Raw genomic sequence first — 17,934 nt, 5'->3', positions numbered from 1 at the left:
ATAAATAAAAATAAACAAGAAATCAATGCTAAAAATCTTATTTACCTTATATCTTATTATTTAATATAGTTTTTAAATGTTCAATGAGCATGTATAAGAAAATAAAGTATCGAAAGCAATAATTTTATATGCATATAAGCAAGATACCCAGAAAAATGTAAAAGATTTATGCTAGGAGGGAAAGATGAGGAGTTATCCTTCACTCACGTATTGTTGCATATGTCTTAAAAACTCAGGAAGAAATGTCTTAAATAGCTACGATTAAACGAACTAAGCAACTTTCTGTCTTCCAAAGGACAACTATTATGTCTCAGTGGATCACGAAATGCATATGAATTAGTCATTTTACCTATTTTGGAGCTTGGTTCATATGTTGTTATAAGACATGGTGCATGTCATTCGGCATAAAATTTCCAAAACGTATGGTTCTGTTTCCTTATTTTATCCAAATATCCTTGCAGAATTGTGTCACCCGTGTGGTTTAAGAGCTATTGCCGCCAGAATCAATAGTGTCTTATTGATGCGGTAATGTGTTCTGGGCACTCAGTCTTACTCTTTCCACTTGAAAAGACTTATTTATCACAAGAAGAAAGAAAAAGGCTAGTGTTTTGTTTTGTTTTGTTTTTCACTTGACAAAGCAAATGAAAGGGAGGCATGTTTGGAGAAAGCTGCTTCGTGAGAAGAAAGCTGGCTTTGAAGACAAGCTGGCCCTTTACAGTCGGATGACGACTTTCAGTGGCGTCGATTAAATTTAGAAACAATGAAAATTGTATGAAATTACATTAAAATGCTTTTAGACCTCTCTTTGGTTACAAAATGTAAGCTTCATGCAACTTTATCTCTTCCAGCTAGTGGGTACTATGGCAATGATATTAGTACTTTAGGGCATACTGTGAGTTACTGCTACAGAATCCTAATTCAGAAAAACAATAATTGGATACGGCTTATTATTTTCAGTTGTAATTAAAAAACAAAGTGAGGTTCTTTTTTAGCTCCAAATTAGCAATGATATGAATATTTTTTTCAAACCCACTACATTTAGATCCTAGTGAGCAATTTTTATTTTGTTACCAGTCCTGATAAATCTAGGTTTGACATAAAGGTGAGTTTTACCTAATAAGATTTTTTAATGAGATAATTTAATGAATAGTTTGCTTTTATCCTGAAAATTGAACTGTCACTGAATTTCAGTCATGGCTCTAGTGCATCCTGCAGATGCTGGTGAAAATTCTGAAGTGAGAGAGCATCCACCCCACCTCCCTGGAAGGGAAATCACTTAAAGACATCTTGGAGTCTCTTTTCTCTTGCTTCCATATACGTATACATAGATGATAGTTAATGCCAGCGAGAGTTTGTCATCTGTGGATAAAATTTTTGTCTGGCTTCTTTCTAGTAATGTTGAGCTCAAGCAACCCTGTTTGCAAAAGTGATTGTGTATTCTTCTCTTTATTCCTGCTGCCATATAGAAAGTTCTACTTTCGTGGAGAAAGTCATCCTATCTTGCAGGCAAAACATGTCATCCTCAACTCTAAATATATTCCATTTGCAGGGGAAGAAGTAAGAAGTTTCTTTTGAGATTTAGAATAAAATCTAAATCTCCAATATACCACTTGAATAGAAAATTTTTTATTTTAAATTTTACGTGAGATAGGAGGACTTCTTGTTTGGAGAATCTAAATGTTTAGTTTGCCTGTTCAAGAAATAGGCAGTTATGTTTTTTTTTCATAATGTATCAACGTTGTTTCTCTTTAATAATAAAGTGAGTAGAAAGCATGAAATTCAACACTGATATGATCAATATTTGGAAATTTTGGCTTTTCCTGCCAATGTAAAAGAAGAAAAAAAAAAACAATGATGTAGGTAGAAGAATTTGAAATAAATATCAAGGTTAAGTTTGAAATTGCAAAGAAGAATAAGGCAACTTATCTACTGTCTTTGTGAGAATTTTATCTTCATCCTGGATGGGGGAATGATTCCTAAGCATTCCGAGTTCTCAGATTCTGTGATAAGATCAAGTGCCCGAATCTCTTAGTGCCTTACACTAAATTTCACATGACTCTCTTGTTACACATTCAACTGACAATTTAAGGAACATACAAATTCAAGCCTATCGGCATGGAAGAAGAAAGTAATATTTTTTGTTTATCTACTATGTGCCCAGCTCTGTGATAGTAATTTTATACGGTCATTTCACTTAGTACTTCAATGCTATATCAATCTTTCCAAGATTACCATGTTAGTCCTTCTTGTGGCCTTAAAATGCTTATTAGTCTGACTAATATTCATTCCTTGTATCTGAACATTCTTAAGCAGGCTGCTTATAACCAATATTTTCTATCAGAAGCAATGTTTCTTAATGTTCAGACTTAGTGAATAAATGTCCAATTGTTACTAGCAGAAAGCCGATGGATAGTTGTCCTTAAATAAAAAACAAAGAATAAACAAAGAAATGGAAAAGAAAACGAAACTCAAAAGCTGAACATCACCAACAGAATCACTATTATGTTTGACACTTGAAAAATAGAAATAAATAATACCTGATAGTTTTTCTAATTCTGCAAACATAATGTTGGCATTAACCATTAACTCACTAACATGGAAGACAGTACATTGTGGAGCAAAAAAGAGAAGCTGAAGTATTTTCGAAGATTCATTTGTATCTACTTGTAATTCTGGTTCTAGTACCTTTAACAATAAAGAGAATAACATATTTATAAATGTATATATAGATGTATTCATATACATGCATTTATAAATGCATATTTATGGATATAAATATAATATAAATTTAAAGATATAATCTTATTTTTCTAATGTCTATTCATTTCTTCCTTGAAAAGAAAAAAAGAAATCTATTTCATTTCTCTGCAAAAAAGCCAGTTTTAATGAACACACGTTTGTTTACCACATCCTACGTTTAACTATTTAAATCTGATTATTAAGTGCCTGTACACTGCTTTTATATTCTGTTTTTCCTATATTTAAATCTTTTATGCTAAAATTTGAATAACTATAAATATGATAGATCTTCCAAATTATATTATCTCCTATGAGTTAGAATGCTTTAGTTCTTTATTCTCCAAAACGGAAATCATTATTTGTATTCAATTGGTCTTGAATTATTGTAAAATGCCAATCACTGAAATCTGAATATTTTCTAATTGCTGAAGTAAAGATTACCTGAGTTTTGACATTTTGGATTATTACATTATTTTGGGGGATTATAAATGTACACTGACCATTCGTTTATAAATCTATTATTCCCTGGAAATATTTTCTTAAAATCTACTTGGTAATTTTGGCCATTTTGTAAATATTTAGGAATATAGCCCTGTTAAAATATAATTTTTCTTTTTCTTTTTTTTTTTGTGTGGAAGATCAGCCCTCAGCTAACATCCATGCCAATCCTCCTCTTTTTGCTGAGGAAGACAGGCCCTGAGCTAACATCTATTGCCAATCCTCCTCCTTTTTTTTTTTTCCCTTTTTCTCCCCAAAGCCTCAGTAGATAGTTGTACGTCATAGTTGCACATCCTTCTAGTTGCTGTATGTGGGACGCCGGCTCAGCATGGCCGGACAAGCCGTGCGTCGGTGTGCGCCCGGGATCCGAACCCGGGCCGCCAGTAGTGGAACACACACACTTAACCGCTAAGCCACGGGGCTGGCCCCTAATTTTTCTTTAAGTATATATTCAACAGTAACAAGGTATTAATTGATCAAAATTATTAATTTTGTCCCACGTGATTTCAAAGAAGATTTTTTTGTGTGTGTTTTGATTAAATGTTCAAAGAACTATGTATTTTTTTGTCTTTCTTTAACATCAACCACCAAAAGCCTTATAAATCAGATCCAGCTTCACATAATCTTAACTGCAGATTTATTTGCATCCAAATTTCTTCCCATTAATGGTGTGCAAATCCTAATATAAATGCATATCCTAACCAAGTGGAACGATCACGGCTCTCTCCAGCAACATCTCCAAGTTTTTTCTAAAGTGTGTGTTTTTACATTCATTAAAAGAGATGTTCTATTACGCTCTTGCTAATTGTGTAATGGAGGTTTGTCTCACAGCCTGTACATCACGCCACGCTTTTTGCAGGAATAGACACCACAATTTGTGCTTGACTCCTGGTTGCACCCTGTGATCTTCTGAGTCGAGGGTGTAATTCTCATCTAGCTGTGCTTTTTTGTGTGCTTTTGTTTTAAAAAAACATTTTTTGTGTTTACTGGTGCTAAAGTTAATTTTCCTAGATCCATGACATAAAACAGAAGAGAATTATGTGTGCTCAGGTCAAGTGTTGCAAATCATAACTAGAAGTCCATGCTGAGAAATGCTAAAACCCTGCCACACCTTGTATTGATTGTTATTGTTACTAAATCCAAGAGGTGGTGGTCGTTGCAGGAAATGTTATATGCTATAGAATCAGACATTGGAGCAGTTTCCTCCTTAGAAGACCTCCTAAAATTCATGATGTCTATATTTAAGAAAGATTCTTCTTTACCTCTTTTGCTAGGTCTTGAAAAACTAATTTGCCAACCAAATTAAAGGATAATCTTCTTGCTGTCTCTCCATTCTATCTTTAAATTTCATCTCTTTCTGATTACTTTCCTTCTATTCAGTATTCCTGCTGAACTAGCACTCTACTCTTAACTGTTTGGTGGATGGGGAATGACTTTAAAGTTTAAAGGATCAGACATTATTTTCTGAGATGTATCCTAGGGATATACTTATTTTCCGTTGCCACATAACAAATTACTACAAGCTTAATGACTTAAAACACCATAACTTTTTTCATCTCACATTTCCTGTAGGTCAGAAATCTGGCACAGCATGACTGGATTCTCTGCTCAGGGTCTCTCTGGGATGAAATCACTTCTGGGCAAGCGCTGCCGTTCACAGCAGGGTCTTCTTCTAAGCTCACCTGCAGCTGACAGAATGAACTTCTTTGTGGTTGTAGGACTCAGCTACCACTTTTCTTGCTAGCTGTTGACAAGGGGCTGTTCTCCTCCCCTAGAGCTCACCCACGTTCTTTTCCATGTGCCTCCTTCATTTCCAAACCAGCAAGAGCAAGTCAAATCCTCTTGTGTTTCAAATCTCTGAATCCTCTGCTGCTGCCAGCCAGTGAAAACTCCGCTTTTCAAGGGCTCATGTGATTATATTAGATCCACAGTTTAGTTTCTCTTTTGCCGCATAATTTACCATAATCTAGGAATTGACATTTCATTGTATTCACAGGTTCCACACACACACAAAGGGAGGGATTCATCCAAGGACAAAGGTCAGTAGGGGTCATCTTAGAACTCCGCCTACCACAAGTGGTAGAGTGAAGGGAATAGGAGCCTGGACATTACTATACTCATAGAGTATGCATTTGAGAATGACCTATAACTTCTATGATGTTTTCAAACATTTTCACTTCAAATAATTTAATGCAAAATGTTTTGAATACATCTCTTCATTTAAAATCACAAATTTAACACTCAGTTTCTCTTAAAGAGTTAAAATAGAGAAAGCACATATAATCGTCCTAACGGTTATAAATCTTACTACTTATTGTTAGATATATACTGAAACTATTTTACAAACCTAATATTATGCGTCAAATATTTTGGGGACCTATTGATTTTAATATTTAACGGTATTTTGTGTATCTTCCCAAAATTGCCAGTTCTAAAAAGAAAGCAGTACCATCACAATCATTCTAAGGTCAAAGTTCTGGAAAATCAGCCAGTTGATTCATAATCAATGCAGGTGGCACATTTTCACAAAAAACCTGGTTTAACAACAAAAGGTTTATGACTCGATTGAGTCTCTTTTAGTGGGGAGATATTGCTTGCTACAATAAGGAATTTCAAATCATCCAAGGAACTGACCAATTGAATTAGTTTAATTTCTTAATTTCTCACCATACTCTAGATATTTCCCAAATATGATAATTTTTTACATTTTTTTTTTTAAGTTTATTTCATCATTATTTAACCTAATTTTGGACCCTCCATAAAGAATCTGTCTTGCTTGGTAAATCAGAAACCTTTGGAAAGTTTTATTCATTACAATTCAAATTTTCTCTGTCATCATCCATTCATACTTTTACTATTGAATTATACTTTGCTCAATAAAAACCTCAATGCCGTCAGAGAGCATTGTCTTTGATAACTTTAACTATTTTTAATTCTGGTATGGCATTTTATATTTTGCTGTATTATTTTCTAATTTAGTCATTGTCACTCTCTATTTGTCTTGAGCTCAATTTACTCTCACCTATTTTTCTCTGCTCTTTATAGAGGGCATAGAGACCCAAAGTAAATATTTACTAATACTTTTGTTTTTCTGAGTAAAAAAGGAATTTTTTCAGATATGAGCTGTATGCTGCATATTTAATGCAATGCTTCACTTCCCGCATGATGCAATTCATTTTTAGAGGTGCACCATTTATTTTTCTTCATTTTCCCGTGTTTGAATAGATGATATCTACCCAAGCACGCATTGCAAAACAATACAGGGAGAGTGGAATGTCTTTGTCAGTGTCACTGTCCTCACTTGTGTGCTGTCAGCTTCCCACCTCGGCTCTAAATCTGAATTGCAGTTTCTGAATGAATAGTCTATGTTTAGAAAATATTTCCCCAGTATTTATCTATTACATTGAGTTGAACCTTTTGCTGCTCTGGCTGTTAATTTTTTTTGACATTTTGAGAGAGTAAGAAATAGTTAAAATTTCCATCCAACAAGGCTACTTTTCCCACTTGTACTGTGTTTTGTACTCTTCTATACTTTGTCCCTCCTTACACTGATTTTCCTAACTGATCATGCTTTTCGTGAGGCGATACACCACATCCCTCCATTTCATGCTGGGTTTGTTCATATTGCCAGAAAGTAAATATGAAGAGTGGAGGAGAATGTGGCATCATAAGAGTAGCATGGTTTGTACTAAAATAGTTGACATGCAATTGGGTAGTGTATTAGTTTGCTAGGGCTGTCATTAAAAAAGTACCACAGACTGGGTGGCTTAAACAATAGAAATTAATTTTATCACAGTTCTGGACGCTGAATGTTCAAGATCAAGGTGTCGGCAGGTGTGGTTTCTCCTGAGGCCTCTTATGCAGATGGCCGCTTTCTCACTTGTCCTCACTTGGTCTTTCCTCTGTGTGTGCACATCCCTGGTGTCTATTTGTGTGTCCAGATTTTCTCTTCTCAGAAGGACACCGGTCACATTGGATCAGCTCTCACCCTAACAGCCTCAGTTTAACTTAATCATCTCTTTGAAGGCCCAATCTCCAAATACGATTCTATTCTGAGGTACAAGGGGTTGGGATTTCAATATTATATGGATTTTGGGAAGACACATTTCAGCCCATCACAGTTGGATAATACCTTGTTTTCTTGTTTATTTGTTTATTTAATTCAGAGCTGCTCTGTATCTTGGAGTAAATAACAGAGACAAAATAAATTAACCTAAGATAAATTATCATCACCAATGTAGCAGTTATTGTAGATTTTCTCTAGACTTTGGCCTTTGGTCCACTTTTGCCTTTAAAATATGAGGGTAGCATCTGCATTAGCAGTTTAATGGCGGTTTTGGAAGTGCTGTATCAGACACTATTGTTCAGATATTGCTTTAAGTGGGAAATCTCATTTGTAAGATATTTTAAGTTGGAATTGATCCATATTCCCTCTGATGCTGTATTAGTTTCTCTGGGTATCTATTTTGTCTCCACTCAAAACGTTTGTGAATGTGAGTGTGTCAAAATTATCTCCTTGAGCACGTAGTAGCTTTCTTGGTTTATGCAAGTAACCTAGTTGGAGATACATTATCAATGTCTCCCAGAGTTTCAAATGATAGATAGTTGAGAAAATATATAATTGTCTCATCTTTTCTCTTCTTTTGGCTTTTTCTGGTTGTTGTTATTCCTCTTGAGAGAGTTCACCCAGCATAGTGTAGCATAGTACATTCTCTAGAACCAGGCTGTCTGGGCTTCAATCCCAGTCCACCACTTACTGTGTTTTCTCATCTGTAACATGGTGACAACAACAGTACTTATAAAGACTTTATAATGATTAAAAGTGTCAATATACAAAGCACATACGATAGTGACAATAAAAATCTACATGAGGATTTTTAAAATAAATATTGGACCAGGGAAATTTTCCCACTGTGATCTACAGGGTGTTAGGCTGTGCATATTTAGAAATATTTCTACAATTGCAGACAGCACTATCCCCTCCTTTATGCATTAATACGTGCTTCCTAATTTTCCTTGCTTTATTCATTCACAGTCCTCTTAGGTCTCTAATCATCAGTTGAATTTTGGATTCTGACTAGTTTTACCTCAAATGCATAAACTCTGTAACCACTGTGGACACTTGGTTTCTGGTTTCATTTGATGAAGCTCCATCTAAATTCAGTCATCCACATTGGAGCCAGATGAAACTATTTAGAGGCATGGACTGAAGATTTTATGCTGTTTCTCTTACACGTCATTCAAAGACAATACAAAACTAATCACAAAAAAAAGAGAAAGTCAGCAAAATTCTCTTTTAATGATATTATGAAAACAAATATAAAGTATGTCACAAACGATGCCCCAGATTTTCTGATTCTTTAAATGAATTATCTTCACCAATATAGCAGTTATTGTAAATTTTCTCTAGACTTTGGCCTTTGGTCCGCCTTTGGCTTTAAAATGGGACGGTCGTATCAGCATTAAGCTTAGGAAGCTTATTTGGTAATTTAGTCATGGCTTGTCTCTTTCACGGGTCTCCTTCCTCCCCATTTCTCCTCATCTCATGCATCCCACTGTTCTTTGTTTCCATGAAGTAGACATTTCCCTGAACACACTCTGAGTTCTTTTCTCTCCTCATTCACTCTGTCTGTGGATAGTGACTTAAGCAGATAAGCAAATTTTGTTGGAGTAAAGTTGACATGCATTAGCTCAGCTCCACTTATTCTCTTTATACTCCCTCTGGGGATTAAGCCCTCATTAGAATTTAATAATAGACTTAATCTATATCTACTCCCCATGGTATATGTGAAATGAGAAATAGATAAAGATTCCCGTGCTGTCTGCGACTAGGTGTTTAGCCTGAGGTTGAGAGAGTTGTCCAATAAGGACCTCCAAGCAAGTTACCTCATCCAATGTGTTCCTGCCAGGACTATAGGTTGCATTTTCATCTCTATTTTTATTCTATGTTTCATCATTCAATTTTTAAAAGTTGTGAACATGAAAGAAGAATGTACTTATTAAGGGCCATGCTGATGATCCTAAGAAGTGTGCTTTATTTTTGTTTTGCTTTTCATTTTGCAATTGCCTATTAAGATTTTGTGCCCATTTTAACAGCGTTTTTGACATATTCTTATATATCTGGAGCTGCAATCATTTCTAGGATATAACAGTAAACAAAACAAGGTCCTTAACCTAAAATAAATAGTTTAAGAGATACAAATATTTTTAAGAAACAATTGCTATTCAGCTCGTATGATAGAGGTATTTACAAAGTACAGAAAATGCAGGCAGATAGTATACAGTCAAGTGGTAGTAAATATAACTTGGGGGAAATGAGGAGGCACATATTTTTTCCAAATGTGTAATAATGTGCAATAATGGTTTAAGATAATGTCCAGAAAAATAATGCAGCATCAATGTTCTGTAAGGAAGGAAAGAATGAAAGTTTTATGGAAAATGGCAGGATTAATTTAACTGATCTCAGGATTTTAACTGCACTGGTTATAAGATAGTGTATCTAAAATATACAAAAGTTATTGTCTTTTTTCTATGGCTCTGGGTATAGCAACCGTCCCTAAATAGTAAGGCTTTTTTTACACCAGAAAGTTATCTGCCCTGGTTATTCCATAGTAATAAGTCAACAAAATTTTACATTCCTATTAAGATGCCCTCTCCGAAGAACTTTAGATGGTGGTGCCATTCTTTTAAGCTAGAAGTAAAGAATCCAGTTTCTTAGGATGCTTACATGACCTGGGTTTGATTTTCCCATTATAGTATACCCTGCATTTGTTGTGTAGACAGTTGGAGGGTAACAATGTGTTTACATAGTATGTATCCACCATATCATATGTTACAAATATGGAATTATGAGCTGTTAGTTGATACCACTAAATAGTCACTGTGTAAAAAATTTTTTTTCACATGTGTCTGAATGTCAAGGTTAAATACAGCTGAGACATGTATCTCAATTCTTTTGGGAAGAATCCTGCAAGAGAATACTTATAAAGCTATGCATGTTTTTAGCAACAATTAACCATACAAAAATGAAAGAAATTTTATCCTTTATACCGTCCAAAAAAATCAATTCAAGACAGATAACTATTTTTTTGTGTGAATTTCAGATTTTAAGAAAACATATAAAAATACCATAATATTATTATGATCTTGCAGAAGGAAAATATTAGGACAAAGAAAGCCAAAATGTAAACTACAACTACATAAAAATTAAGAATTTCTTTTCATAGAAATATAACTTAAGGTTACTGGAAAGACAAACCACAACTAGGAGAAGATATATACAATATTTGTAATAGGCAAATGATTGCTATGCAAAATATATAAACAATTCCCAAGAATCAATCAAAGGCAGCAACACATTAGGAAAATGAACAAAAAGTCATTAGCAGATATTACACAGAAGAGGAAACACAAATGATCAATAATGTAAGAAAATTATTCACCCTAATTTGTAATTAGGAAACAGCAAGTTATAAATCATATTGAGATAACACTTCACTCCCAACAGATTGGCAGGAAAATATAACCTGTGATACAAAGGTGTCATCAGTATGCTCTTGGGAGGAAAATTGTTATAAGCACTTTTGAAAATACGTCTGCATTAACTATTGAATTTGAAGATACGTGTACTCTTTGACCTATTCCCCAGAAAATACCCATGAAAAGCTCTTTCTCATGTGCCTCAGGATAAATGTTCAAGAATACTTAAAGCATCATTTTCTGTAATAAGAAATGAAGGATCACAACCCATTTGTCATTCAACAATGTAATGTACAAATACATTGTGGGTTATTCATGCAGTGGATTACCTTATATATGTAAAGGCAGTGAATTATGTCTTTAATTCTGATATTGATTTTATATTGATAATAATATTGATTTATAATCATAGTCTTAAATGAAAAACACCCCTCATCTTTATGTCCCATGTGATGCTATTTACATAGTGCTCAAAAATAGGCACAAATAAATAGTAAAACTATACAAATTGACAACATACAACAGTAATTTCACTTTATTGATTTCCTGAGGGTAAAGAGAATATTATATGAAATTGAAAGGCATACATTAAGCACTCAAGGTGCTAATAACATCCAGAAATTTGGTAGTAGATATTCAGATGTTGCTTAGTTATTATTACTAAAACTGTACATAGAATATAAAATATAATGAATTCTGCATGTAAGATATATATACAATAAGACTTTAATTAGAACAAGGGAAAGCAAATAATGATATATAGTTCTGTACCTAAACCTCAATGAAATTACTGAAATAATTTGGAATTTTATTACATTTTCACCACCGTGTGTCATATTGGATGTTGTAGCGAGCCACCTATGGTTATTCTTAAGAGATTTATATTAACTATTAACTGATAATTTTAAACTGCAGTAGATGGATTATTTTGAGGACCAAATCCATCTGTAATATACATGTTATAAACTCATTATACATTTTATTTCTTTCTAACTTCTAGAAAGCTTTCTAGTGGCTTTAAGAGATGGAAAAATGTTAAGATATTTTTTGTTTGTATTTATATGTAAAGAAAAAAAGTTAGTGATATGGGGAATATTAACTATTTTTTATTAAAAATGAAGTTGCTTTCAAAACTACCTTGACATCAAGTTCTACAGTCAACTTTTTGGTTTTTTTGTAAGGCAATGATACAATGATGTATAATTAAGACAACAAGGAATATTTCTAATCAAAATGTGCCATAAATATTTACAACTGGATTTCTTAAGTTTACTTTTATCAAGACATTAAATCACAAAACCTATTCTATTTAGAGTTTTTTGAGGTTATATTTCTCAGTATTTGACATTACAATATTATACTTCCCAATGTTGCTATCACCTTGGGCATCACAGACAGTAGATGTTCTCTGAAGGAATTAGATGCAGCTATGTGTACAAATTAAAAAAGTCAAGCAAATATGTGCATAAATATGAATCAAGGCAAAGGAGTAGAGTTATGATTTAAATGGAGTTCTGAAGGGTATTATATCCATTGTCTACTCTAATTTTAATTGAATAAACTTATGTTAAACAAACAAAAAAACCTACTTGACAGATGAAGCTCAGGGAGGGTTAATAAGGTAGAGTTTAGATGGTCACATAGGGGCTTGGATTGGAATCCAGACCAGGCTTACTATAAACCTGAGTGACCCAACTCTAAGAAAAATAGTCAGAGCCTGAACAGTCCACAGGCCTCACAGAAGGAAGTGATTGTCCAACTGTTTTCATGGTGCTCCACAATCAATGGAGAAATCCAACTGGAAGTAAGCATACTTTTGAAAAATAAAGATGGGAGAGAAGAAAGTGAAAACTACAGTAAAAGAGGGACATAGGGCAAATTAAAAATTGAAAATAGATGAATGACAAGAAGAGACAATGTCAAAACCAAACAACAAAAGAGGAGAGGGCATAAGAAGAAAGGATGTCTTTTTGAGACTGGAACATGCTTTTTAATAGCTGCTTTATCCATACCTGAATATATCTTAGCTCACGGCCAGGGTGGGATGTCAGGATAGGTAGGTTCCTCAGAAAGTTATCCTTAAAAGTCTGATGATTTTATGAAACATTTTATGATGTGGACTGACACAAACATTATTAAGCTCAAATAACCAACTGTAGTTTAGGAGCTAGAAAACCTAAATATTATTGAAAACATAAGTTTTTAATAAGTGAGTAAGAAAAAAACTAACAGCAAGTGCATGTAATAGAATGAGATACCAGTTAAAATTCTAGTCAGGACTTGCTAGTTGTGCACCTGAGGCAAGTCATTTAAATTACTCCATTTTAGGTAATTCATCTTAAAAGTGCTGTTAAAATTATTTGGAGGATTAAAAGATATAAACAAGAATTGCATTCATAAGCAATGTATAGTTGATGTATGCCCACATACTACCATGTGTTACATATGCTGCATAGCACATAGCAGGTTTCCCTTAAAGGTCTATTTCTCATTCACTTTTCCATCTGTATCCTCAAAATAGAAATATGAAACAAGTTTCACTCAACAAGGATATATACTGAAATTAAGAACTCAGATATCTTGACAGATTATTTAGACACTACTATAAAAAAGAAAGTTATCTCTACTCCAGTTAAGTATATGCAAAGTTTAAGATTGGCAGATATTGCAAGTATGCAATGGAAACTCAGAGTTCTCACAAATTTTTCTATAAAATGAATTTGCTCACTTTATTCAACCAAAATATTTTTATGAAATTTAAAAACTTCAGAAATATATTTTTCCTTCAAAGCAAAATAATTAACTACTTTATAAATATCATCATGAATTATAAGAATTATTTTGTTAAATACTAATTTAAACAAAAGAAGGGCTTTAAAACTCTTTATTTCAGTTTGAACTAATAAAGCCAAGAGAATAATGTTTTATTTTATCCTTGAAAATGGTGGAAGAAGAGGGAATTATCAATTTCTCCATTTCAACAAGGATAATATGCAAGTATTCACACTTTTTAGAAGTCAATAGTTGATTAAAAATTGATTAACAGAGTAATACATTATCAAGCAAGGCACATAGTTATAATTACAGTATATTAAATTTAAATGTTCCTATTTATAGAAAATATCATTCTTTGACATTTAAGTCTAAAAATATTTTGATAAAATATTTCCAAGGACAATTTTGTAATAACAAAAAACAGAAAAATATTTCATGTTTTTGTACATGCCTTTATACTAAAGAATATATAAGGTTAGGAATTGGATAATGTTCTCAATTTAACACTTTATGAGGTTTACCTTTTCAAAGGTTTCGTACCTTCAAGTTATATAGCTTCAAGCAAGGGACAATTTTAGTCTTCTTAACTTTCAAATATTCTATTCCCTAGTGACATTCTCAAGGATAACCAATGAACCTGATTATTTAGCACTAAGTAAAGAAAGCACATTAAAAATGCTCAAAACTCAAATTATGGAAAACAGAAAATGGTCAAAAAGATCTTTTTAAAAAAAGAAATGTAAGATATTTAATGTTTTGTCTCTGCATCTGGAATCATTAGTAATAGAAACAAAAACATGTCCAAACTAGCTTTAGTACAGAGGAATTTATTATAAAGAAAATGGCAAATTTCTTGAAACTCAAACACCATCGCAAAGTCTAACAACCAAAGAAACTGAAAACTACCAGAAAAACCATGTTCCATTTTCTAATTGCTAGTCTCAATTTCCTTCCTAATATTTGTTTATTTACCTTTCTTATTTTTGCAATCCAGCTTTTTCTATTTATTCTCTTTTTGGTAATAGGGTCCCAAAATTTGACTTCAACACAGAAGCCCCAGAACTGAGTCTACATAACCTTAGCCTCAGTTCAAACTTTCTTCATGTTCCAACTCCTAACTTTTGTGACAGGGCATCTGTTTGGTGTTATTAGATCATATATCTATTCCCGTCCTTTATTTGGGGCTAAGACGTAGGATGGTCTTGAAGGCGAGTTTTATATGACCTGTATCTTACACAAATAAGGGTTGTAAAAGTCAACTGTCTCAGAGGGAGTGAAAGTCTGAGCTATGGGAAATGAAAAGCCCCCCGAAAATGAAACATGTTAAGTCAGACACTATAAGAGCTATCCGGCTATAAACACTGCCAAAGAATTTTTGAAAATATTAAAGTAACTTAGCATCTTGAAGTTAGAAAACAATTTCTTTTATATTGCTTATTTTCTAATCATTCCATTATCATTTTTCTCTTAGTAGCTTGTTCATTGTGGAGAAAAAATTGTTGTGTAAAATTTCATCGTCTTGTGCAAAAAGCCAGAAACCTAATATTAGAGTGAAAGCAGGACCATCGGGACAGAGGATGAAAAATCATGAGAAGCCTGAAAACATCACCTTTGCTTATTTTGCTAAAGTTAACTAACAAAAATGGTTAACTGCATTTTCTTTGCATTTTTAAATTTTCTTTAAATTCAGCTCTAGGTATTTTGTTGTTATCGTTGTAAACTAGCATTTCATCCTGATACCTGCCAAGAGAAAAAATTGGTACTATAAATTAGAAAATAGATGTAGCACTTGCATGACAAGGAAGTGTTTGTTGTCGGAAAGCAGATGTATGTTCAATACCAAATGCCTCGCTCCATCTGTCTTTTTAGGTAAGCAGAAATTTCAATCCATAACGAGCACTTGGAGTCAGCCTTCATGAAGAGTAACTAAGCTCTCTTTCAGTGTTTTCTGTGGGGTTTTTTTTCAGCACTTTCAATTTTCCTGAGAGTGGGTTTCCAATATTGTGGTTTAGTATCCTTTTATACCTGCTGGGAAGTAAATACAGCCTCTTCTTTGAAGTTGGAGAAAAGGGAGAATGAACATATTCTGACTTCAGCATAGATTAAATAACAGATTCATATACTACAGGAAATTGCTTCTTGCTGGTGCTTATTTTTCATCCTTTAAAAGAAAGTGAAAATATTCCATGTAACGCAATGCATAAATATATGGAGAAGGAAAACATTTTGATTATTATAAATATATCCTTGGATATGTAGTATAGTGAATCTTTTCTTTTAATAATTGACTTACATCGAATTGAACAATAAAAATGTGCACCTTAACAATTTTTACTTTGGACTCGATTTATTTACTCCCAGGATTTCTAAATAGCTTGTAGAGGATAAATGGGCTATTCATGAAATAATTAGAGTGTACTATCTTGCCAAGGATATATTTCATTTTACAAAGTAAATACCTGGCAATATGACATGTTAAAAATAAAAATGGATTGAGAGATAGATTTGTGTTCAAAGTTTGACTTCAGCACTTTCTTGCCCCATGACTGAAAAAGACCCTTTACATCTTTAAATATCAATTTGTTCATCTATAATGTAATAGTACTGTATTTCCTCAACTCAAATCTATATTTTTTTTACATCTCTGAGATTAGATTAGATTACTTAACTGTCCCACATAACTTCCTTGCTGACAGGCAGAGGATGAAGTGTGAATTTATTGCCTTTCCTTAGGTGAACTGAGCCAAAGATCAGAGGTGTATCCGCTTGTTTTATTGTTAATTCAGTTGATGTATTTACTTCCATTGCTATAAAAATTGTCAATGTCTTAGAAGAGGTCAGAGCTAGGAAAGATATGTGAGAATGACTTTGAAAGACTGTTAATTAGGTGCTGAATATCTGTAGAAAATAGGTCTACAAGTTGACCTTCAAGAGAAGTTAATCATCAGCAACATGTAACTAAATTAAGCAGAAATAAAATTAAAGTCTTAAATAACAGAGTTTGCCCAAATAGGAAATGGAAACAAGGCACACATCTTCTCTAACATGCTTTGTGTCTGTCTTGTCAATTCTAATGTTTCCATGATAGGAGTTACCAGGAGCCTCTAACATAAAAACTCATGTTATTGTGAACAGTCCTCCTGGCTAAGCGAGGCTGTTGAGGCCTCAGCAGAATAGTAATCTCCCTGAAGAAGGCATAAAATTAAACTCTGATACTGAATATGAAAATAAATATGTGGCTATTTATCTTATTAATTTTTATTTAAATGGTGTTTTAAAATCCGCTTTATTAAGGCATACTTTAAACAGAGTAAAATTCACCATTTTTAAGTATACAATTAAGTAAACGCTGACGAATGTTACCAGTGTGTGACCTTAGACATTCAGAATATAGAACATTTCCAGCAACACCAAAATGTTCCTCCTGCCTCTTTGCTATCACATCTCCACCCAGACCCTGCAATCGCTGATCTGTTTTCCCTCTCTATAGGTTTAACTTTTATAGAATTTAAAATAAATGGAGTCATACAATATGAAGTATTTAATGTCAGGCTTCGTTCATTTGGTATCGTACTTCTCAGATGTGTCTATAACATTGTGTATATCAGGAGAAGTTCATTTTATTGCTGAACAATAATAAATATTAAATCAAATATAAATAAACCAAAATTTGCTCATCCATTTAACAGATGATAGATAATTGGGTCATCGGAACCCGGGCCGCCTGCAGCGGAGCGCGCGCACTTGACCGCTATGCCACAGGGCCGGCCCTTGTAAATTGTAGAATTTTTAATTTAAATTTTCAATGTTTCATTGCTGCTAGTGTACAGAAGTACAACAGATTTAATTTTAATCTTACTGTGTCTTTATATTTATAGTATAGAGAGCATAACATTTGATCAAATTTTTTAATCAAAACTTAAAATATCTGCTTTTTATTTGGTATATTTAGATCCTTTCAATTTATTGTAATTATGAATACAGTATGTTGCATATATTTCATCTTTTTATTTCTTTTTTTCTTTGTCCAATTTGTCTTTTTGTTTCTTTGATTCTTTTTTTCCTAGTTTATTTTTGATGAACAGTAATTTTCTTAAGGATTCCACTTTATATTAACTATTGGCTTATTAGCTATAGGTCTTAATTTCATTATTTAGTCATCTCTTTCATTTCTGGATACGTTTTTATTGATTGATTTTGTTTCTGGTAGGATATTTTTCTGACCCTGTGCAAGCCTGGTAAATTTTTAATGCATGCCATATGTGGCAAATTTTACATTTTTGAGTGCTGGAGTGTGTTGTATTTCTGTAAAATTTTGGAATTTTTCTGGTGTCCAGTTTAGTTACTTGGAATCGATTGTATCCATCTGAGTTTTGCTTTTAAGTCTTGTTATGATGGGTACAGAGGAACCTTCCTCTGAGGCTAGCTTATTGCTCCTACTCT

The sequence above is a fragment of the Diceros bicornis genome, chromosome 11 (genome assembly GCF_020826845.1).
Source record: "Diceros bicornis minor isolate mBicDic1 chromosome 11, mDicBic1.mat.cur, whole genome shotgun sequence".
Classification (NCBI taxonomy): domain Eukaryota; kingdom Metazoa; phylum Chordata; class Mammalia; order Perissodactyla; family Rhinocerotidae; genus Diceros; species Diceros bicornis.
Note: the sequence above shows the minus strand (reverse complement) of the source record.